The sequence below is a fragment of the Numida meleagris genome, chromosome 1, assembly GCF_002078875.1.
Source record: "Numida meleagris isolate 19003 breed g44 Domestic line chromosome 1, NumMel1.0, whole genome shotgun sequence".
Taxonomy (NCBI): domain Eukaryota; kingdom Metazoa; phylum Chordata; class Aves; order Galliformes; family Numididae; genus Numida; species Numida meleagris.
This window is the reverse complement of record NC_034409.1, coordinates 3425945-3449727: the sequence shown is the minus strand read 5'-3', so window position 1 is coordinate 3449727 and position 23783 is coordinate 3425945. Positions and strand designations below refer to the sequence as shown.

The 23783-nt window shown below is 41.8% G+C and overlaps 1 long non-coding RNA gene across 1 annotated transcript in view; it reads right to left on the bottom strand.

The window, feature by feature from the left end:
* LOC110392239 overlaps positions 1–23783 on the bottom strand; it is a 144012-nt gene that overhangs the window by 55432 nt on the left and 64797 nt on the right. The window contains exons 4-5 of the long non-coding RNA XR_002434273.1: positions 13534–13586; positions 299–11227 (exon numbers count right to left, since the gene is read on the bottom strand). This is a non-coding gene — a long non-coding RNA (uncharacterized LOC110392239). The remainder of the gene's footprint in view (positions 1–298; positions 11228–13533; positions 13587–23783) is intronic.

The following is a 23783-nucleotide window of genomic DNA, read 5'->3' as shown; positions in this document are numbered from 1 at the left end:
AAAACTTGCTATGCTGAATTTTGGCTGCAGATTTGCTGATGCCTGCTGGAACAGCTCTGCAACCCTCTGCGGAGAAAGCTGCGATTTTCACTTGCACAGCCTGCATCCGAAACCAAAGCCCCACTTTTCTACGCACAAAAAAGTTACTGGAACTTACTGGGATTGACAGAAATCAGTCGGCTTCATAGCTGCGCGGACACATTTAAAGCAGTTGAAACAACAGATCACGATAAAAATATAAAAAGCTTTTCTGATCAAGCTGAAGCACTATTGAAAGGAAAGAGACTCAAAGAATTACCTCCGTTCTCGCTGAGGGACACGTAGTCAGAACAAGACAAACTGCACGCTCCGAGCCGTTAATAAAAAGAAGAGCAAGCGAATGAACAGCTTTCAGTAGAATCCAAATAGTTTTTGTTTCTCTGCTGCAGTTTCACCACTCCCACCGGGTAATTTCTACGTTCACTTTATAACGAAAGCAAAGTACAGGTCAAAATAAGAAAGGGAGGAGACCAAAAAACTCCGCTGTATTAGCCTAAGTTAGTCACTCTTGCTATCTCATTTTCAAATGGGGGAAGCGGGGCTGGTGTGACAGAAGGGGATTTGGAGGGGGTGTTCTGCTGAGGCTTATAAACCAGAAGCTCGGTTCATCTGCATTTTATATGATCTGACTGGTAAAAGCAGGAAGCAAGAAAACCTTTCAAGTGCATGATTTATAGAAACGTACCACGTGGCTAAGAAGCACAGAACATAAAGGGCCGAACTCAGTTTCATTTACACCGGAGTAAATTGCATGCAAGTCCACTACCTTCAACTCAAAACAAAATAGATTTTAAAATCAGAATCTAGTTCACGCTTTTCAAATGCAGCAACTGCTTCAGCCAAGATCTCCTCAGTGCAGAATTTCTCTACTGGACAAGCACCACGGGATCGAGGCTGAATATTTTTAAAACACAGCTCTGCCACCCCTCCTCCGATCGCTCTGCCTCCAAGCAAGCCAGCTACCTGCATGCTCCCATATGCTTTCACACTCCTATCAGTGTTTTAAAATCTATTTTAGGTACTTGAAAGGCAGGATGATCTGCAAGTGCTCTGGGAACGCTCTCCTATTTCATAAAGGAAGGTTACAGACGTGTACACGCTACTATTAAAGGAACAAAATACGATCAGGTAACATCCAGCAAGCTAGGGCATTTTTTTGTTCAAGTGAGAATAAGCAGCGTGAAAATCCTCTGGATATTGTTCTGTCACTAGTAATTATGTCTACATTTTCATAAAGAGCTGATGGATGGCATGAACCATAGGCCTGTGCTGGTTTGTTTTTCTTCCCTACCTCAAGTATGGACTTCTGTGCTGAGAGAGGAAAGTGTGAGAGGTGAAAGGAAACTAAACAGGAGCACTCATTAGGATACTAGCTGAGTGCTAGGGAAAAACATGCAGTAACAAAGGGGTGAGAAATTAAGAGTAAACATTACAGAAGAGAACGAGACAGTGAAATAGAGCCACCCTATTGAGGGTGGGGTTTTTGTCAGTAATGGCCTCGAAGCATTGCTGCCCCTCAAGCAAGCCGCTCAGATGGCACAAGGTTAAAAGCACTGGGGAAAACCTGAATCATCTGACCTAAAAATGGAAAAAAGGAGTAAGAAGGCCTTGTGGTACAGGCTCGCTTTTAATAAGATGACCTCTTAAGTACTGAAGGACTCAATACCCTTTTGACATACGCTTGCTAAAACACATACATTACATGTGCAGATGGGGAAACCATAATGATAATTCACTTTACCAGGCTGGGGTCAGAAATATCATCTGTATTTTACACTAGGTAGCAGCAAACCATGAATCAACTGGGTGAATTTCATGCACATATCGGGGTGATATTACCAAGTATTTCAGTAGAATGCTGCTTCGCAAGTTGAAAATGACAGATCCAACTACTAGGCTGGCATCTAATAAGCAATGAAATGTTACAACAAAGCAATTATTGCAGAATTCGGTGTTAACTCAGCAGTCCAACACGAACTTCCTGTAAATAGCTGAGAGATGATGCATGTAGCTGATAGCACGGCTGATGGGTCACCAAGTGTGTTTCTGTACTTGGTACTGCCTCAGGTATTGCCCTGCACTTCTAAACTGCTCCATCTGTCCCCAGCATGCACAGCAGCAACCTCAAGATTCAAACATAAGACAGAAATAATTAAAAAAAAACATAACTGTTTATCTTGCTGTCCTGGAAGCGGCTCTGTTTAAGAAATCCTGAGCAAAACTTAGTGTTGATTTATAAACTTGTCTTTCCTGGAGTACTCTGGCATCCCTCACCACGTACCGTGAATAGCATTCCTATGTACTCTATAGAATTCCTATAGCATTCCTCTATACAAAATACCTTCAGGGAGACCACACAACGGTAATGGAGTCATATACTGATACAGATGGCATACAAGTGAAGAACTAGGAAAGGAGTAAAAAGAGAGTAAAACCTCATGGACTAAAACCAGAGCAACAGTTGTGAAGAAGAGATGCTGGCTGTATACAGAGATGCTGTGCTGCTGAACACCAGGGCTGCAGGCACGACTGATGTCTGCTCAACACTGTGTGCTCCCACTTGCAGCCAGCAACACTTTGCTGGAGACGCACAGAGCTGGGGTTGAGGACATCCCCCAAGGTCCTAGTAGGACACATGACAAACAAGCAGAGCAACTGATCACCTAATTCTGCACAAATTAGGTAATATTTGCAGCTTATTCTAAATGTTAGTTGTGCAGCACCTCTTCAAGGATTGTACGTATCATAAAACTTTGGCAGAAATTAAAGGGAAAAAAAAAAAGCACTGAATCCTAATCTTCCTACACTTTCTTATGAAACACAAACCTCTACAAAAGGTAACAAGACCTGAACAACCTAGAAACTGCACAAAGCTGAAAACACAGCGTTCTTCAAAGTGAAAACTCCGAGCTGTTTGAGATACAGGCAGAATTAAAAGCAGCCAGAGTCCTACGAGGGGTTGTGGGTATCAGGGAACCATGTATCTGGTGCTGCCAGCTCATCTTTGTACCACAAATAAGGAACAGCAACGATGTTCTTTGAACTGCTCCATCTGAATTCCATCTTTTATTTGTTGAGGGTCCCCACCAAAAAATGCGGAAGCGAAGCAAATCTAAAGCATTCTTTCCAGATTGATTACACACAAGAATAGGAAAACTAAACTCACGCCTGTCTTCCATTTCATCCAAGATGTAAGCCAGACAGGAGGCATTACTCACGATTCAGAGCACAATATTAGGATGTTGACTGTGGCTAGTCAAAGACCGACGTGTAAGAATGGAGCCATCAAATTCATTTCCTGGTCAAGATTCACAATCAAAATGAGAGACTTCTCAGAGGGAGGGTGAAACATGGGAACAGAGAAGAAACAGAGACTTGGAAGTTGACTGCGCCTCCAAGTTCAATTGTCATGTAATTCCTCCAGAGGAAAGGGAGTGTTTGTGCATGACACAGCCAGCCAAACATGCAGGAGTCACATCCTGTCAAAGGGCTGCAGCTCCAGCACATTTGACCTAAGTGGACAGCTTTATTGGATTGCCAGGAACACTACCCACCCAGCCGAAGATAGAGAGAACAAATGCAAAATAAAAATAAACGGATTTATTTAAAAGAAGGTGTTAGTAGGATAGTGCCCTTCTTGTTGGCATGTCTCGGTCCCCACCAAGCATCTCCAAGGATGGGTTCAGTAGGTTTTTCCTCACAGTCATTTCAGAGCCCAGGGAGCACCCTCATACGCTGCTGCCATGCTAAAGCCCAACCACAGTTCATCAGTATCATTAAGAATGAGCAAATCCCAACAAGAGCACCAAAGAAAAGAAAAACCTTTCCACACCCTCCAGGCTGCAGAGGGACTGCTCACCGTTTCCAGGGACTGAACTGCTGATCCCTCCATGCTCCCCATTATGGATGTCCATTCTGGTCCCCTTGCCACACCAAGAGAATGCTACAAGCTCAACCAGTGTAATAAGCCATTTCTACATATAATACTGCTTCAAACCCTACATCCACTACAGTGTCACAAAATGAACCTAAGGATAGATTTGACTCACTTTGCAAAATCTGACTCACGCCTCTTGAGCATGGAAAAAAACAGTTTGCAGTTAACTCCTGTAGGCTGTAACCTCTTGAATCTCAACGCACTTTTATTTAATTAACAGCCACATTATCAGTCCTCCAGTTCCCTATGCGTCTTAAGCACTGGAAGAGAAGCTGGGAGAAAACCGTAAGCATAGAGGGAGCTGAAAAAGTTACCTTGTGCTGGGAGAGGAGTACCTGGTATACATGCTTTTTTAAAGAAAGATAGTTAAAATGTATGTTTCATTTTGCTTGAGATAAGTTTTATGCTCCAAATCTAAAGGCGGGCAATCAGACTAAGGAATCAAGTCAATATTAGATGTTTGCTTAGCCAGTTCAGCTTCTGGATACAAAGGCTATGCTTTCCCTATTAAGCAAGTTTCACAAGATTATACCTCCTTTGATTTCTATGGAATGACTTAACTATTGTGACTCTGGATGGGCTCCAGTGAAGTTACTGTACACGTACAAAAGAAGGTCCAAATCTGTACAAATTCATTACAGGATGGGAAAGTTCCCTTCTTTGTTCTTTTTACTGGTGTTCTTGGTTATTTTCGTGTTCCCCTCTGATGGGATTTACACACACAGCTTTCACGCAGTGACTGTGCAAATACCGAACCTCCAACAGCCAACAACAATAAAGCACATAAAGCTATCTGCATTTTCAGATGTATCCATCCATTAAGGAAATACACTTAAGACCAGTTCATTTGAAATGATACGATTTGTAATGCCTGTATAAACAACAAATCCATCCTCAGGACATACTCAAAAGCCACAACAATGTTAGTTTCTCCCAAGAATCAAAGCTGGTGCTGTCAGAGGAAATGCAAGTGCAACCACTTAAGCAACTGAGTTATGACACTTCTTGAAATTATTTATACTGAACTGCATACTGGTGATTCAATGTAAGCTCACAACTTCAAAATGCAAGGAATCTAAGGAGGGGAATTTGTTTATTTAAAATAACTAAACAGAATACATTCAAGATGAGTTAGATCGGTCTGAAGTGCTAGACACCTGGTTCACTTGTGCCAGTGGTTTTGAGGAATCTGAGATGAGATGTTAAAGAAGTCCAGTAAATGCCACCATCATTTGGTAACGTGGCTGTATCTAGAGAATCCAATTTCTGCTGCTTCTCAGCAGTTCCATGCTCAAAGAGAGGAAGAGTCATCAAAAGAAGATTCCTGGACACTGCTTGCAAACACACAGAACGCTCGTTATCAGCCAAAATCCTTTATCAGCACCCTTGCTTACCTGGAGGGGGTTACTGAGAACACACAACTTCTCAGGAGCACACAGCCAAATGGCAAGCAGCCACAGTCACAAGCTGCAGCGAGGTGAATTCTGATTAGATGTAAGGAAAAAATTCTTTAGTGTGAAAATGAGCAAACTCTGATAGAAGAGGCCAGAAAGGCTCTCAGCTCTCAGCTCTTGGGGATTTTCAATTAGTAAAAGCATTGAGCAGCTTCATCTAGCTCCACACACAGCCTTGCTTTGAGCAGGAAGGTGATGACCTGAAGAGTCGAGTGCAGTTTATTTATATGGTTTAAAGAGACAACACAAACTGCTTGAAAGATGTGCACCATGCTGCCAAGCTCTATTTGCTGGACTTCTGTGAAATGAGAGTACAATAACGTCCTGACAAAGCAGGAGTTGTATAGATGGAGTGCACTTCCACACTGCTCTCCAGACTGAACAGGCTTCCCTCGAGCTGGGCTCCCACTGACCACTCCTAGCTCAGCACCTGGCCCCACCAAAAGATGCAAGAACCGTGTCCTGCAGGGTCTGGATTTCATCAGCATGAACTGCTACACAAAAACACGAAACATTTAGCCACAACTTTGTCAGACGTAGATGGGGACATAAGGTGTGCTAGCTCACCTATCTGAACACTGATAGGCATCGAGAGATCTTTCTCACTGGGTGAAGAACATCCCTCCACGTGGATCTTCTTGTGACAAGGGAGCTCACAGTTCTGCGGAAAACTGCCTCTGACAACAAGAATGAGCCAACAATTTCCCAGAAGTCACTGGCTGAAGACTACAACTACAGAACTGCACAAAATAACATCCCAACGCAACAACCTTTACACAGCAAAACACGCATCGCATGGAAATGCGCTGATTCCATCAAAATGCTCTTGGAAAGGCAACAAGTCTGCCCAGCTTCCTGCCCGGCTGCCTGCCAGTCCTGGGGTGGGTAGTCCAAGCTCTCCAATTCAAAATATAAAAATCGCATACAAGAAGACTCCCACAGGATGGGGATTCTGCTTCCTGTAGCTCTCTAATTAAAATAAATTCCTTGTAGGTGTGTATTTCAGGAAGGACGAGGATGGCTCTGGATTCAAACAGCAGGAAGGGCTTCTCAAAAGCAGAAAGCGGTCAAGAACATTTGTTGCATTTCCACAGACAGATGCGTTTCTAACATCGCAGAAGGAAGATAAGATCTGTCTGTCCAAATATCTGTGAGGGAAGACAACAGCAAAGAAATCCAGACAGCAAGAGGACTCATCAGACAGAAGGAATCCTCGCCTCACCTCTTCTGCAGTATGTCTACGAATTCTCTACTTGATTTAAAAAAAAAAAAAAGTAACTTCTATTCATACTGCAAGGCTTTTGATACCCCTGAACCGAAACACAGCAGTGCTCAGTATCCATCCTTCAGGAGTGTGCTCGCTCTGTTTCCAGTGACAGAATGTAGGTGCCTGCCATGGTGCAGCTGCAGCAAGGCCAAAGCAGCAGCACAGTTCCCAACCAAAATTCCCAAGAGTTTTGGTTTATGAGTTACTTCCTCAGCTCCACACCCGGGATTAATGCATTAATGGGTAGCCAGAGCTTAATGCCTGCTCAAATTCACTTCTTGTATTGTCAGCAGCAGCAGAACATCAGCCAAAGAGCTTTTGGCTGCACCAAAGTCAAAACTTGCTGTGCCCCTTGACTGTCCACTGCTGCAGCAGGTTGGTGCAGTTCCTCCTGTCTGAGGGTGTGATGAGGAGTTCAGGAACACTGATGTGCTTTGCCACGTAAACAGGTGATGCCAAGTACACCACTGAGCCTGACAGACTGCTTTCTGGTGATATAAACTGCATCTCCCTCCTCAATAGCCTACAGGTAAGGCATCTGTCCATGATGCACCAAGCTCCAGTTGGCTGAGGATAAGATTAGACAACACTACCACAAAGGAGCCTGCACAGGACTTTCAGGAACTCTTGATTGCTACATAAAATGAGTAAGGAATTGCCACGTGCCAGACCACATCCCTAACTAAACTGTAGATGCCACATATCCAATCATTTTCTTCATCTGAAGCTGCTCACTGGATATTTGGACTAGGTAAATCCTACCTTCAGCAGCTGCAGCACATCAGTCAGTCAAACCATTCGGGTAAAAAACAGCCCAGTTACTCTTGCTTTGGGAAGGCACAAGTGAGGAGAAAAAGATTTTAATTAAGCTTATTTAAGTCCGCAATAATATCAATTCAAGTTTTTAACGCTGAAGTGCTTTAACAAGAGCAATTAAAAGATTCACTGGTGACAGGAGAACTGAAGGAAACTGCAAAGCAACTTCTCCAAGCTTGCACAATAGATGAGGAGTAGAACCAGGCTCCATGGCTTTCCCTACTGGATTTTGCAAACACAGCGTTCTTAAAAATCCTACTTCTCGCTACAGCCACAAGGTTTTCCACACAGTTTTTGGAGTTATTTCTGAGCTCCATCTCTGCAGACTTTTCCCTGATGTGACATCATCTCACCACTTATTTCCTCCTCTATAAAGAATAAAAGATTTCTTTGATTTGAAGGGTATTAAGAGAGGAAGAAGTCCTAAGTTTGAATCTAATGGCAAATTACTGTCCATATGGACATGAGTAACATTAAGACATTTATTTTAAAAGCCATGTGAGGTGTTTAAACTCTGATGTTACACTGATGGGAACAAACATCTAAACCTGTAAGACGGATGGAAAATCTCTATGATTCATTTGTGACAGATAAACCCACCATGACATTCATCTCCTCGCTGCATCCTCTGTGCCACCTTGTCCTGTGACAGGAAGGCTGGTTCCATACCGAGAAAACAACCCGTCTCCGATGACCTTCATCTCTTCAAGAGCTTGCTGCCTCCAGAAGGGTCCTAAGATAATTTTCCAGCCTCAACTGTTAGCTACCTGCTCTGGAGGACTGGACTAAGGAGAATGATTTCCTGTTAAAAGTCAGGTGCCATGACAACACAGCAGCCTGGGTGACAGGGAAGGGGAAGCATTTCTTCTACAGAAGATGAGACAGACCTCAGTCTCCCATCAGGAGAGATGCTGAAACAAATGGAAAGAAATGCACGTTCATCACTTCCCGTATCTGTAACAATCTGGTGTTTTTTCCAAGACCCTTGTTTTCTCTTTTCCTACAATGTTCTATTTTCTCCCCCCATGACCTCCATGCAAGACTCAAAGCCCAAAGCAAACAGAACTGCGTGATATAAATATGATGTATAAAACTGCAAGCTCAAGAACGCTGAATCAGTGATTTCAGAGCTCAGACTGAAAGGGCTGCATCCCTCAAAGTCTAAGCTTTGGAACAGTGATTTCTCTCCGTCCATCCCATGATGGGGAAACACAGCACACAAGGCTCACCAACCCTTGGTGGTTTTTCAAGCGAAAACAGGTTGTGACAACAATTTGCAGCAACTTCAGGGAAATCTTTTTCCAGCTAAGGGTCAAGGCTTTTAAACATATTTGGCAAGCTGTGGCCATATGTTAACAACCGTGTCAGTTCTGTTCTTAATGTGAACAAATAATATGATAGGCTGTATGAAACAGCTGTGAGTCATATATAGCCTTTTAGGATATATAGGTTCCCAACCCTGAGCTACAGAAACCAACCTCAGTTAGGGGAACTTAAAACCTAAATTAAGGCAGATAATGATTTGTTAATCTCCGAGTTTCATGTTAAGAAAAAGTATTACCAATGCAAAAATATTCAAATAAGGCGTTTATTTCAACCAGCATCTCCACAGAAAGAAGTTTAAAATGATCATCCTCTGCCCACTGCTCATTCTTACCAGCATCAAGAGATCAGCACCAAGGCAGCTTACAAAACTAGAAGCAACAGTGTATTTAAGATGCTGCATTCCTCCATTCCTCCCTGGGTATTTGTCTGTGTGTGTATTTGCAGGAGAGAGTTGAGGGAGGCATCAGTGAGCAACACTGCAAGTCGGATACCAAACTGCTCCATGAATGTACGTTTTATTACCCTACAAAGCACTGAGAATGAACTTCTGCATTAACTCCAGTTTTTAAATAAAAAGTCCAAAACCAAGTGCTTTTTATCTTGCTTGTAGGGCAAGTCATTAGGAGAACCCCAAAAAAATAAAAAAAATGGGGAAAAGGGTTTGCTGCCAGGTGTCTTCCAATTTCAAACATCAGAAGCCTTCAGAAACCTGCAGGTTTTGAAGTATTAAGCAGACTGATTTAACAGACAGAGGTGAGGAAAGCAGGAACACATGCCATTTACCACTCAGCTTGATATGCATCTGCCAGGTCTTCTTAATACAGCTGCAAAACATTCTAAGATGATTCTTTTTTTTTGCAGGGCAGGGGAGTGGGATTCCAGAAAGCTTTGCTCAGTGTAGCAGCTGAATTACAATGAAAAGAGGGGAGAGAAGCTGAGAGAACCCTGCTTCCTGCAGGCAGGGAATCCAAAACTGCTCAACTGCCCATCATTTACAGCAATGAAACGCACTCAGCACCACAGATCACTGAAGCACATAGCTCCTATTCACGTGATACAGGAGCATAAAAATTTCCCTGTGTTAATGGCGGTGCCCGAATTTTGTATACGAAGCCATCGTACCACAGCCAACTCATAAAATGCAAACCTAGTAGCTGGTGCTAACACGCTGCTCTCTTTGTAAAGCACATATTAAACTTACAGGTACTTTCTCATCTGACAAAAATTAAAAGTGCTCTTTTAAAAACATGGTGCATTTTTATCTCTACAAGTCATCTAGAAGACTGCATTGTCAAATGAGGAGTTTCTTTTTGAATATTTACTGCCTGTGTTAATGGCTACTTCACACATGTCCAACAGCACTGACCTCTTTGTGGTTTGCCTCCTCCTGTGCCACATGCTAGGGAATCACCTTAGAAGATGACAAAGGCCTGACAAGGAAAATGGCTTTCTTGACCATTACTGCCTGTACTCCTCTCTGCAAACCATCCTCGTCATTTGCTGTCCTCAGCTACCAGACAGAATGGCACGACATTCCATGAAATCCATCTGCTCACACATGTGCAAGGAGTGGGCTTTCACCTGAGGCCACGTGTCGGACTTCTGAAAAGCCAAAATACTGACGTGTATGAAGTCTGAAGTAGGCACGGTCTCCTCACTTTGCAAGTAAGAATGAAGAACACGACTAAGAGTCTTTCTCCAAGGTACACACGTTGGCTGAACCTGAGCTGCCAAGAAAAGGCTTCCCATCACCTTGTCGATTTATTAGACCACCCCAGGTCTTCTGAACTGTAGATCAGTTATTTAAAGAGAACCATGACAGCTAAGACTTCTGCCAACTCTAAAAAAGCACATACGCATACACCCAGGAAAAATGGTCCCCAGTATTACGTTTTCTTCTAGAAGGCATTAACAAGAATGAGAGTCAACAAAAAACACAGCATTCTTGTTGAAATCCTACAGAGTTTAAGTAATTTTTAAGCCCACCTTTAAGTGAGGAAGTTATTCCCCATTGTGACTAACAGTAGCTACAAATAAGAAAGGCTGTTCTGCATTACTACGAAGAACAAGCTTGAAAACCTTAAGGTTTACATCCTGTGATAAAAGCACCCGATTAAAATGCACTGGTTATATGAAATTAAAAATGCAAGGATCTTTTTTTTTCCCCCAAAACAAAGGTAAGAACAGATCTAATACATTTGCTAAAAACCTTGAGGGAAGAGCGAAGGCTTATTTCCTATCTGAAGGTACTTAATGAGGATCATGCACCTCAGATCCCAAATCCCAAGTCGTTTTTAAGGAAACACTCACAGAAGAACGAGCTCCAGAACTTACTGCTTTCCTCAGTGCTGAGCTACTTGAAGGGCAGTTCCAGTATCTGATGTCCAACTAAGAAAACACCAGAGAAAGAAAAAAAACAGTATTTTGGAAAGCTACAGATTTTAAGACCATGCTATTCTGTATTTCACAGTATAACCTGGTGTTTTCATCCAAAGAAGATCCTCCAGCTGTGCAGAACTTTGGCAAATGCACCTCTCCCTCGTCTTTGCACATGACATTCCCAATGAGCTACTTAACGGCCTGCCCTGGCAAACCCAATAGACAGAACTCATTATGGGCCTCCTATCTGCTCCCAGTAACTAACTGCTGATTTTAACAGCCTTCTCCAGCTGTCAGAAAGCCACAGAAATTATATAATGTTTGGCCACCCTCTGGAGACAAACAGACCAGGCATAACAAAATTTATCACCCCTGCATGTCTGATGATTTATTAAGCTGCAGTCAACATCACGGACTTCAGCATTCATTTTGGATTTTTCCAACATATGAGCTTGCAGTTTCCGAAAGATGCTCCGATGGCAAACCCAAATGAATACAAGCTCACAACATGACAGACCACATACTGAAGCAGCTCACCGTTGATGGACTTTCCATACAACTTGAGAACCTAAAAACTACAAATGGCACTGACTGTAAGTAGAAGGAAGATGTTAAAAACTATCCTGGATCAATCTTGTGTGACGATGCTATCCTGTGTCAAAAAGCCTGCTGTGCACACCACACCATCCACCAGCCCCATGCGCAAACGCTTAGGGAAATTAAGGAAGCCCTTAGCAAATTCATTACTAGGCTAAGTGTAAATTTCAATATTTTTTTTTTTTTTTCAGTTTTTTAAATGAAGACCTGTATCAACTCACGCCACAACCCTTTTTTTCCCCCTCTTGATCTGGCTAGGCATTTCTTAACATAGTTGAATAAGGCATTTCAACAGAAAACTTGCCATAAATTACCATGAGAAATCAGCATAGTAAGGAGCTCTAGCCAAACAGTGGTTTGCCAGGGCCAACATAGGTGATGGCACTGACTGTAGTTTTCAGAATCGATGACACGTAGTGCAGGGAAGAAAAAATGACCCGCTTAAGAACTTTTCCATTTTTAACTATGAGCTCTCAGGGAACGCGCTAAGGAAACAATCATCCCACTGAATCATTTCAGGAATTTTACAGCCACGAAGATTTACTGCTGTAAAACAGGTCCTGGAAACAAGAATATTTGAAGAGACTCAATAGCTATTAAATCAGTGTGGAAAACATGACGCTGGAGGAATTGCATATGCCTGACACATGTTCTACCACTTTTCCTTTTAATTTTTTTCTTTTTTTTAAATGGAAAGTGCCTCTGAAAAGAGGGTCTGCAAAATTGCCTACACTTTTAGACAAAAAGAGACGTAGATATCAAAATTACATTCATGTGACTAGTAGAAAAATAACGAAGAACCACACGACTGTTTGACAAACTGAAGGCATCAATAGTATCAAAACCTACCTAGTGAAAATATACTCATCCCGGACTGAAATAAATTGACATGTGTTTTGCAGACACAGATAATTTGACTCAACAATACACAGAAAACCTCATGCCACCTTTTCATGAATTCACTTGTTCGGCCACTGTGAAACCAAATTCAGAATAATACTGGGTTTTGTTATTACAGTTGCCGTGTAGATGTTTTTATCACATAGTACACGGCCTGTTCAAGACAGTTAAAAGCACACATCCTTAAAGTTTGCCAGCATCTACTACAAGTGAGTCAGAAAGATGGGTTGTAAGACTTGCTATCTGAAACACCGCTGAAAAATGTCTCCCTTCATTTACCAAAATGGAAGAAACTCCTGTGCTAAACTGCAAATTCATACAGTACTCCAAATAAATGTTTTCAATATACTCAAAAATATTCATCAGTCTTAAAGGAAGTTTAACATTCTCCTTACACCAGCTGGTACTATGGAGAACTTCACCACGTTATTGTAACCTCCAAAGCCTTTCTCACCCTTCTTGTGTATCTATATGTTCTTCTGAATCCTCAAGTTTTATCAGAAATGACTAAGATAAAGTGTTTCCCCACAAACCCCTTCTCTCTATATCTTTGGACCATCAGGGCTCAAAGAAGAGCAATAATGAAATCACAGGTCACAGTCTCTAAGAGAGTCTTGCCATAGCAATGAGAAACTATCTACCAAACACATCTTACCCTTAGCCACAAGACCTGAAAGAAGCTAACTCAAAACAGCTCTACAAACTGCATGTACCTCACTCACACAGTCGAAGAAAGAAGGAAAACTAATTGTCTTCTCAATTAAAAATATGTATTACACATAAGATCAAACTAAGTAGTCCTTTTATGACTGACTTACTTTTTGGATTGTCCCTGGTTGCTTGTACAACAACTCAGCCATCATTTCTTCCTCTGAAATACAAGAAAAGAAACTCTGCTTAAAAAAAGAAATAAGTATTTGCTTGAACTGAAGTTTCTCATTATATTGTTAACTAATGCTTGAAGCTTACTGTTTGCTTTTACTCAGTAATGGAAAAAAGTTCTGATGTACATCTGAATTTCTCCTATTTGACTGCCAGAATATTTCTGCTACAAGAAACTGCTCTATCAAGACGAACAGCAGAGTCTGCCTCATGATTAGTGCATAACAGCAAAGAACTTGGAAAATTCCAAAATCTACTACAGAGTTTACCAAAAAAATTCCTCCTAGCCACAGATAAACTGACAGAAAAACACAAAGAACCATTTAATTGCTCAAAGATAGCAATGTAGCATCACTACACACCCTACGACTGTTCCCTGTCTTGCTTCCAATATCTGCTCCAGAAAGACGGGGATTTTCCTTCAGTTTTGGGTCATACTCGCTAGATCCAAGTTTTAGGCCCTCTAAAGCACATCGATGGGCATTGAGTATGAACAGGTTGGCCACTCTGTCCTGCTCTGTGCTTCAGATTCACATCTGTAAAAAGGAAAAGTACGTCCATACCTTACTGGGAATTCACTGATGCTTGTAAAGCATTTTGAATCAATCAAGAAAAAAAGCCTCAAGCACACATAAAAAGAAAAGAAAACCTAAGAAGCAGAGTTATGAGAGTATGGTCCTTAAACAGAATGCTCTAACGATGCATTCTGTTTAGCCACATGATTAGTAAATCTTCAGCAAAACCAGCAAAAGAATTCCTCATTTCCTTTCCATACCAAGTAGTGACCTGGAAGAACTACTCAAACCACCATGAAGAACTGGTATGTTCAAGACAACGGAGTAACGAGCAACAGGGGATCTAGTGGAAAATGGAGCCACTGACATCTCCTCACTCAAGGTTAGCACTGTTCTTAGCCCACAAAGAGCAGTAACACGTAGGCACCAATAAAGAGATAGAAAGAGGAGGACACCAGGATGAACAGCAACTCTGTTAAGAGCTTGCAGTCAGCAGGGGATGACAGAGGGACAAGTAAATGTCAACACAGACCTGTCAAGGTCTTAACTTCCCTTTACAGCAAGTTAAAAAGCCACTGGTTATGGAGAAGGCGCAGTAATTATCACAGTCATTTGAGTCTGTTAGTTTTCATTCTGTCATACTGCTTTTCTCCAAGCCAATAAAGGAAGTACGATCTCAAAAACTTATGGTAGAATCAGATGGAAAAATAGACATGAAAAATAAAACTATCAGTGGTTCACAACAGAGACCATACATCGATCTTAGCAGGTGGAATCCAGCGTTCAGCATCAGCAAAAAAAAAAAACCCAACAAAACACAACAAGAACAAAATCAGTGCACTGAGAGTCCCTCATAAGTTCATCAAGCAACCATGCAGGAGAAACATTCTCTGAATCCTGCCTTAAGCAACTTAAGTTCTAAAATCTCAACATAAAGTAAATACATGTGTCACTAGGAGGTATGAAAATGTCTGACTCCTTTAGAAGGGACAACACGAAACATGAAGCCATTAAACTTAATGAAGCAACAATAGAGCTTTATGAAGAGTGTTTTTCACTAATGACCTGGCCTGTCTCTGAAATGCACAGCCAATATTTGTGGTTTAAAAAACAAAACAACAAGAAAAAAAGACATTTCTGGTCTTAAAATGTTGATGTGAGGGGGGGAAAAAAAAATCCAGAAAAAAATAAACTCCAAGTACAATCAAATATACAAAGTAAAACCACACAAGTAGAGATTTCATCCTACTCCTCCAGATTTTAAATAGATCATCGTATTTTGGAGATGGGTGTGATTTTATGCTAGCTATGCCTCTTCACAACTGGCAACTACATTTAGTTCAGTAGCTTCTTATTCCAAATTCCAAACTCTAGTTGAAAATAGATCTCACAATAGAGTCCTACAGTTGACGACACTCTAGGGGAAAACTATTTCCTTTAATTTATTTCAAACTCATTTGCATGACAGTATGTCATTAGTTGCATCAAAAAAAAAAAAGTCTTATATGAACAGAGGAAGAATTCTGTGCCCATAATTTAAGTTTGCATCTCACAGTGTGAATAAGCTTGTAATTTAAATTACAAACCTGTTGTGTTTGGATTTTGTTGCTGTTCTTTTTTACTACTATTATTATTATTTAAGAAGAACTGTTAGTTGTCCAGAGATGGTAACTATTTAGATACCACGTGCTATCAACAGAAAGCACCAGAAACACCATTTCTTGGATACCACAAATCTTCTGAATAGCTAAAAAGAGCCACCTGGACAACCTGGCACAGGCTAAAAATAACTGGATGTGCTACAACTCCATGAAAACAGCTCAAGTACAAAGAGAGGTCATCCCACCTTACTGATAAACGACAAATAAAGGAGAAGGAAAGGAAACACATATTCAGTTTGTAACTCCATCATCAACCTCGTTGTCCTGGAAACACTCTCTGCAAGAGAAGTGGTACCTAACTACTAAAACATCTTCTGCCTCTACTTTTTTTTCCTCCTCTCTGCAGTGCTCTGTTTCATAAATAGCCAGCAACAAATATTTCTCATAAAACAGCATGTAAAAATGCATCTCTTGCTCCTTGAAGAAAATATATCGTTCCACTTGAGTATGTAGTACTTACAGGAATACCAGGTTTGTATGAAGCCTTCGGAAAGAATTCTAGTTTTGCTGTTGTTAGAATGACCTACTAACTGAACCTTTCACTTAGGGAACATACAGTGCTGGTAAAAGGTAATTGCTGATTTTAGAGCACCACATTTTTTCATGAGAGCAGAGCGAGAAATCTGAGAGCAAGCTCCATTTGCACAGAAAAAAAAAACAAATAACGTTGCATGCTCAACCAGAACGGCCCAAACCCTGCTGGTAGATGGGAAATAGCCCTAACATACAGCAAGTGGAGTCCTGGACAAGAAAATTATTTGCTGCATAGCCTCCCCCCTCCCTTGACACAGACTGTTCCCTGACCTATGATCAGCTTTTTTCCTTCCATGCAGCTTACCAGAAAAACAACACCAAGGACCGAGCTCTATCATCGTTATAATTCATGCTCCCAAATACTCCATGAGTAGCGTTAAACCATAAGAGTCATTGAATGTCCTGAGTTGGAAGGGACCCACATGGATCATGAAGTCCAAGCCCTGGCTCTGCACAGCAACACCCAAAATGCAAACCCTACATCCCAGAGTGCCATCTAAATGCTCCCTCAGCTCCAGCAGCTCAAGGCCATGCTCACTGCCCTGGGCAGCCTGCTCCATGCCCACCACCCTCTGGTGCAGCACCTTTCCCTGATACCCCCTGAGCCTCCCCTGGTACCAGTTGGTACGGTTGCCTGGTTTTATTTTACAAGCATACAGAAAATTAATAAAAAAGGTCTTGGGAGTCAGGCTCCCTACAACAGTAAGATATAGTCCCTGATGTGTATCAGCTGAGCAGTTACATCAGAAGTAAGAAACCTAGGTTTGAGCTTCAGCCAGACAGATGAGACCGACCTCACGTCTTTCGATAGCACCTCAGCACCAGCTTTCAGAATATATGGGTTGCGAATCTTCTTCCCACTCCTGCACATGACCACCACTGCAGGAACACAACAAGTTAAACCATCAAAAAATATATTCATCTCCTGATTACAAGGTTGTAAGGTTAGTGTATGCATTTGAAAGGGAACGGGACAACTTTCAAACTCCAATTCTGGCAATGCGTTACTGTATTACTGTCCACAAACTAACAACAAAAAAAGATGTTAAGAGCAGAGTTTTGATGGTCTCCCATTCCCAAAAGAAAGCCCTATGCAGAGCAGCCAAATGAACAACCTGGGTTAGGGGCTGATACATTCAGTAGGCAAGCTTTCTTATCATAGAATGGTTTGGGTTGGAAGGGACCTTTAAGGTCATCTAGTTCCACCCCCTCTGCTACAGGCAAGGACACCTCCATCCACACCAGGTTGCTCAAAGCCCCATCCAGCCTGGCCTGGAATGCTTCTTGGGAGGAAGCATTCTTAACCACATGCCTGCTGTCCCTGCATCAGAAGTGGCCTCTGCATCACACTGACCTCTGGATGATGCCCAAGCTCTGTCTGGAAGAGCACTGATTGATCTGGGATGAAATTGTGGCCGGGGTGTGCTGTCTCTTTAAAGTGATGAATTACCATGTCTTGGTACCCAGAGCTGCCCGTGCCCTTGGTTTCTCTGTTTACAACAGTTCTTTTTTGGTACTGTTCTTTATGTTCTGCTTCTAGAGAAGAAAACACAACTTTCATATTAAATAAAAGCTGGTTTTAGAAATAAGACACACCTAAGAAAGAGCACACTTATTTCAGATCTAAACTTTCCATTCCACATTAGCCTGCACATTTATCTTGCTATGCAGCCCAGCAGATGCAACAGTTACACCACACTCAAGCAATAAGCTGGATCTGGCCTAACTGAACACAGAATTATTAAGGTTGGAAAATACCACTAAGATCATCTAGTCCAGCCATCCTCACCATGCCCACTAACCGCGTCCCTCGGTGCCACATCCACCCTTTTCCTGAACATCTCCAGGGCTGGTGACTCCACCACCTCCCTGGGCAGCCTGTTCCAATGCCTCGTCATTCCTCCCGAGAAGAAATTTTTCCTAATATCTAAACTGGACTTCCCCTGGCATAATTTAAAGCCTTTGCCTCTCGTCCTATCAGACATGGTTCAAACTGCTGCAATAAATGTACTTGTTTAAACAACTTCAAATTCTTACGTATTGAACTGTCAGTGTGCTGAGTAAATTTTGCCTTCGATACCCTCTCAGTCACCCGCCCATACATATTGTTTTCAAGTCAAATTCCACAGTTTGTATTGCTCTCAAAGAGAAACACCACAATTCTCTCCATTTTCTAATGAGATCTGCTAACTACCAAAATTATTTGGCAAGTCCAAAGGTGTTTGGATCCTTCAAAAGGCCTATGATTAAATACAATTAAGCTCACCAGTTTATTTAGTGCGATATCTACTGTTTAATATCGCTCTTCGGCAAGAGGAAAGCCTGCATTAATGCCACATATCACTCTTTTTGTACTTCAGATTTTATATTAAACCTACCTGATATGCTTTTATGTAATTATTCAACGTGTAATTATTCAATTGTGTGTTCTTGTTTGTAACTTCCGAATGACTTATTTGACACATTAAGGCAGATCTGTGCTTCGCTTCCCTTTTTATCTTACATTTTTATTCCAGATTCTTTGTTAACTCTCAGGTGTCTCTATGCAGTCTCTTATTGTGTTGTTTATATGTATGCTTAGTGCCAAAATTATCTGAAATCTTAATTAAGGATTTAATTTACCAGCTAGAGCTATTATACAAATAAGTTACCACCACGAACAGACCCCAAATCCTTCATCTCCATCTCTCACTACCTTGAGCTGTATCTGCAAAATGCTACGCAGCATTCCCCAGCAGAATCTATCATACAAAACAAGGGTTCTTATTTCTTATCTTCTCAACTGAGGATCCCACTCTCCAGGCTGCATTTATTTCACAGTCTCAATAATCATCACAAATGTGCGATCAAGTAGGCCGTCAACATCGACAAATTCTGTCTTAACACGTCAAGCATCCAAGGGGGTTGAGCATCTCATCCTTCACACCACACACAATAAAATGCAACAGCAGAGACGGAGAGGAGGATGATATTTCAGAACCCTGTACGAGCATGTAAATTTAACATTATGAAAACTGTGGAGTCTTAAGGTTATCAGCAGCGTTTGCATATGTCACAAATGCTGAATTTTGTCAAACTATTTCCAGTAAATCTACTTTTTCCCCCTCTCAGCGATGGAAATGCATTTTGTGAATACAGATCTTGGTATTCTGCACTTTCTCATTTGAAATAGAATGGGTTTACCAGCCATCTTTTAGACTCCTCCTGCTCTGGAACAGAAGCATGCCATATCTCAGAATGGGAAAACATTTCTCATTAGTTTTTTTTTTTCTTCTCCTTCTTTAGACAGAAATTCTGTAAAACAGCAAAGTGTTTGCCTTCTGTTGCCACTTAATACCGGTTGCAGCACAGTGCTACAGAGAAAGGCTGGTCGTGTTTTGGAAAAAATTACTGCTTGAAATCTAGGATCTGTAGGCAGTTTGCAGTAGAGCTGAGCACGTTCTGGGTAGGACACCAGCACAGAGCGATGCAAGGGCATCTCACCAGCACAGTGAAGAGCAGCGGCAGGAAAAACACAACTCTAGAACCTGTAGGACAGCGTGACAGCCTGGCAAAGCTGTTCCACCTCCCGTTTAACAAAAAGCAAAACAAAAAACAAACCCTCACCCTCTGCTGGTGACTTTTACTCTCAGTCTAAAATGCTGTAACACACACGGTAAAACGGACACAATTTGTTTTAGAACACTCGCTAATTACTCGGGGTGATTTTTCATTTTACTCATTGTGATGTCCGTTACCGTACGAATTTACACCAGTTTTTTTTTTCCACAGAGATATTTCCAGTGAAGTCAGCGGGGATTCAACAAGGCCACGACCACAGTATAAACAGAAATCAGAGAATAGTATTTCCATAAGAAACTGCTCAGGGTTATTGGATTAACAGGCACTTACAAGTGACTCACGCTGACACAGCCTATAGTAATCCAATCTATTTGTAATAAAAAAAAAATTCAAGAGAAGCCTTAAATTTAGAAAATCCCCCCCCTCTGGATTCTCACACGCTTGGTTTTATTACATGAAATCACATTAGCTACTCTCTCCAAACGAGAGGACAAATAAATTAAGAGATGAATTTTAGTCATTTTTTTGGAATAAAGAGCCCTGAGTGGAAACGTGTGTAGGGTACCAGTGTCTGTGTCCCACAGCCCTGAACACAGACGCTGCATCAAAAAGGAGAAAGAATAACCATTACAATCTTTTCACTACATCTTCCTTGATAAAACTAAAGCAGAATGCCAGATGCATGACGGCAATCGTCACTGATGCCTTCAGTCTGCGTAGTGGTTCTGATTTCTAAATCTGCATCTCTTGAGGAGCTACGACTTCTCCCTGTGGGATGAACTGTGACTTAATACATACTGAGGTGTTCTGGCACGGATAACCAGAGTATCAGTGCTTCACTGAAGTCCTGAAGGATGCATTCACAGCTATCACACCTCGCTGAAGAACAGGGTGGCAAGCAGGGAGCTGCGGCTGTTATGTACCACGCTGCCATAAATATTCCTGTGCAGCAAGTATTTAGCGTTTGATATACTACCTCTTAGCAGCACTGTAAAGAACAACAGTCTTTCTAAAGTATTACCCATTAGAAAGTTGCAAATGTTAAGTGAAGGCAACAACAGCCAAAGCATGAGTTCGTGCACTAGGGACCTGGAATTCTGACTGCTATCTTTTATCATCAATTACTGCAAATACTGTAATCGAGTGCTACCTGTAAGACACTTGAAAGTCAAATCTCCTGTCATTCTCAAAGCAAAGACACTGATCCACAGAGTTCTACATCACTGGGCATACAGATGGAAAAAACATCTGTAAGAATCAGCTGCACGTTACTGAGGACAACAAAAGCTCTCCCCACACCAACTTGAAGGCTGCTGCAACAGTTGCTATTTAGAGAACAGGAGCTCTTTCCCATTCCATCTAGCTCAGCCAGATCAAAGACCTGAGTGCATCATAAGCAAGAGGCTCATTTTTATCTTTTTATACACGCTTTCTTGATGCTTACACTCCCACTCAAACAATTTCCATTAGTGGCTCCTCTACAATCCTAAAAAGCAGTACGTTTTAGCCTCGGGCTAACTAAATTAGAGTGATCTACGTCGCAATTAAAAATCAAGAGAGAAAACCATTCATGCTACTTCCATCGCAACTCAAAATACACCCTCAGAGAGCCTCAACACAAGGTAATGGTTAAAAAAAAAAAAACAACAAAAAACAGAGTATGCTATGACTATCCAGGGGCTTGTCTAAGGACACACAGAGGAAAGATCACAAATTATCCAGCAGCCAAGATTTTCTGACCCTTGCGTTATGTATGGAACAATTTGAGTGTACAGCTACACTGTCCCAGATGGAAAGGTAACAAGGATGATCTTAGGATGCAGGACATAACAGGCAGCAAGTGAAATGGCAGGGCACAAGGGGACAATTCACGATTCAGTCTGTCTGAAACACAGAGTTAAGAAATCCTATTTTCTGCTGCGATGAATTAGTTTTATGGGGCTTTTTGTGCGTGCTTTTTTTTTTTTTTAAAGCATAACCTCCTTACCCCCCGTGCATTTTTCATATTTGTTCTTCAAGTAAAATTTTAGTCTCCACCTCACAGTAAAATACTTGGAAAATTTTCAAATTCTTAGATTTTGTGCTAGCCCTAACTCATAATCATTCTGGCCTTGCAACCATGGTGTGAAATTTACTGAGCTAGACAGCTGGCAAGGGGTGGGTGTGAAGAGTGGGGGTGGTACTGGGTTTTTTTTTATTATTATTTCACTTCTGGTGCTCAACCCTTCCACCCTACAAAATCCATATTTGCAAGGAGGAATGAAGACGATTCTTTCACTTACAGCTATTTGGTCTGATCCTAAAAGCATCTGCACCTCTAATTGCAACGAACGAATCCACTTCTCTTCAAATTTACTTGGGTGACTAAAATAGAAGAATTTCCAGACCGCAGCCCTGACCAAGATATAGAGTTACAAAGCTCCAAAAATTGTTTTGTCCATGTAAGGCTCTGTCTCTGTAATCATTTGCACCTCCTAAAAACTCTTTAAAAAAAAAAAAAAGGCACACTGAGAAACGCTTTACAAGGAAACCTATAAACAAGAAAATTTCCTGAGTTCACAGTGCTGTTACCAAACTAAGGTTCTGTTGAAGTTCCATGAAATGATTGCTAATTTTTCACGTGAATGCGCGGCGAGTTCTGACTGAAGCCCTAAATCCTACTTAACCAGCATATTCATGCCTAAATTTAGTACTTCGCTTCTTATCGCCAGTCATAACAGCAAGCTGGTTAGGCTCTGCAGGTTTCAGAACAGTCAAACCCAAAACTGAGCACAATCGTGGCTGACAGAACTCAGCCCTGGATTGAGAAAAGGAAAAAAAAAATAGCTGCGACAACCCACAACCTTACTGTGCTTTCGGTACACAAGTGGGCACTGGCCACAGCCCCCTGTCAGCCCAAGACTGGTGTACACAGCCCCGATTTATCCATTCACGTCATACGTCCTGAGCTGTCATCACGTGCTGAGCAAACTTACGTAACCCTACAACTGTTGTGGAAGGTCAGTACACGAGAAAAGACTAACTTGCGCTCTGTTTCTTGCGCAACCACTGTGCAATTATGTTTTCACCAACCTTTTTTTTTTACAAAACAATGCTTAAAGGTCACTATCCTCGCACGCGTGTGCAGAATTGTGCAAAGCAACACCGGGCTGGTTTCTGGATCGTCTCCCAAAGGTAACGTGTTCAAAGGCACGTGAATGATTTCGCTGTATTTCAGCCTCTGTAACACTTTCTTTAGACAGGTCCAAGTTGTCTCTGCGAGAAAACATGATCTTCTTGTGCATGTCCCATTGAAAGAGATTAATCTGTTCAACGCCTGATGATTCACTCACCCACATGTTAAAGTCCACATGAAGATGACTCATTCTGTCCACAAGAATAATCACCTGGGATACCAAAGTCCCCTCATCTTTTCCAGAGCTGATAAACTGCTTTCTTATGCAAAGCAAGTGGATGATAGGCTTTCATATTACTGCACGTGCGACGTGAACAGCCAGTGGTATCAAACTGGGCCCTGGCAATTTTATGAACAGTCTTGAGTTTGCAGATGACAAGTATGGCAGAGAAAATAACAACACTCCGTAGTAACCTCATGGTGGATGACGACAAGTTATTCCAAGCCTAACAAATCCAAGCTACCCATGATCAAAGAAGGAACACAGGCTGCTCCTCCGGAACGTGGACGCTTTCTGCCCAGAAAAAGCTCTGAAGTGACTGAAGTGAATCATCTCCACGTGAACTGCCAGCGAAGGGCAAAGGCAGTACTGATGACACCATCTTTCAGTGCTGATGAAACAAATCAAGCTGAATTCGAAGCCAGAACTTCGTGTCCAGTTCTGATAGCTGCCCCGCAAAGGCACTGAAGTAGTGGCAACTGTTTAAAGAAAGATCTCAGATAACAGGCTGCACTACGGA